A 1,680-nucleotide genomic window follows, 5' to 3' on the forward strand; every position below is an offset into this window, starting at 1 on the left:
GATCATTACTGGTGATTGGAATGCAAAGGTTGGGAGCAAAGAGGAAGGATCAGTAGTTGGAAAATATGGCCTTGGTGATAGAAATGATGCTGGAGAACGCATGATACAATTCTGCAAAATCAATGATTTATTCATTTCAAATACCTTCTTTAGACAGCATAAGAGATGACGATACACATGGACCTCACCAGATGGAATACATAGAAATCAAATTGAGTACATCTGTGGAAAGACATGAAGGAAAAGCTCCACATCATCAGTCAAAACAAAGCCAAGGGCAGGCTGTGGAACAGGCCATCAATGACTCATATGCAAATTCAAACTGAAGCTGAAGAAAATAAAAACAAGACCACAAGAGCCAAAATATGACCTTGAATATATCCCACCTGAATTCAGAGATCATCTGAAGAAAAGATTTGATACATTAAACACAAAAGACGGAAGACCAGAAGAGTTGTGGGATGACATCAAGAACATCATACCTGAAGACAGCAAAAAGTCATTGAGAAGACAAGAAAGGAGGGAAAGGTCAAAATGGATATCAGAAGAGACACTGAAACTTGCTCTGCAGCATAGAGATGCTAAAGCAAATGGAAGAAATGAGGAGGTCCAAGAGCTGAACAGAAAATTTCAAAGATCCACTCGAGAAGATAAAGCCAAATAGTATAACAAAATGTGCAAAGATCTGGAATCAAAAAACCAAAAAGAAAGAACACGCTCAGCATTTCTGAAGCTGGGGGAACTGAAGAAAAAATTCAAGTCTTGACTTTTGTTATTGAAAGATTATCTGGGCAAATTACTGAATGATGCAGAAAGCATCAAGAGAAGATGGAAGTAATACACAAAGTCACTGTACCAAAAGGAAATGGTTAATGTTCAACCATTTCAAGAGGTAGCAGCATATGATCAAGAGCCAATGATCCTGAAGGAGGAAGTCCAAGGTGCTTTGAAGGAAATGGCAAAGAACAGGAATTGATGGAATCAAAATTGAAATCTTTCAAGAAAGTGAGGGGCACAGGAGGAACTCACTTATCTCTGACAAGAAATTTGGAAGACAACTATCTGGCTGACTGATTGGAAGAGATCCATATTTGTGCCCATTCCAAAGAGAGGTGACCCAACGGAATTGAGAAATCATCGGAAAATCTCTGATATCCTATGCCAATAAAGTTTTGCTAAAGGTAATACAGAAAAAGCTACAATCATACATTGACAGAGAACTTCCAGAGGTTCAAGACAGATTCAGAAGAGGCCATGGAACAAGGGTTATCATTGCTGATGTCTGATGGATCTTGGCTGAAAGCAGAGAATATCAGAAAGATGTTTACCTGTTCTTTATTGATACACAAAGGCTTTCGATTAGTGTGGATCATGACAAGCTATGGACAACATTGCGAAGTATGAGTATTCCGGAACACTTAATTGTGCTCATGAGGAATCTGTACCTGGACCAGGAAGCAGCTGTTTGAACAGAACATGGGAACACTGAATGGTTTAAAATTAAGAAAGGTTTGCAACAAGGTTATATTCTTTCACCATACTTATTCAATTTGTATGCTGGTGTGGTGCTGAGGGTTAGTTAATGTGCCTCACTGCAAAGTCATTTGAACTGCAAGGTCGGCAGTTCAAGCTCACCAGCTGCTCCTCGGAAACCCTATACAGGGTCGCTATGGGTCAGAA

The sequence above is a fragment of the Chrysochloris asiatica genome, unplaced genomic scaffold (assembly GCF_000296735.1).
Source record: "Chrysochloris asiatica unplaced genomic scaffold, ChrAsi1.0 scaffold00093, whole genome shotgun sequence".
NCBI lineage: Eukaryota > Metazoa > Chordata > Mammalia > Afrosoricida > Chrysochloridae > Chrysochloris > Chrysochloris asiatica.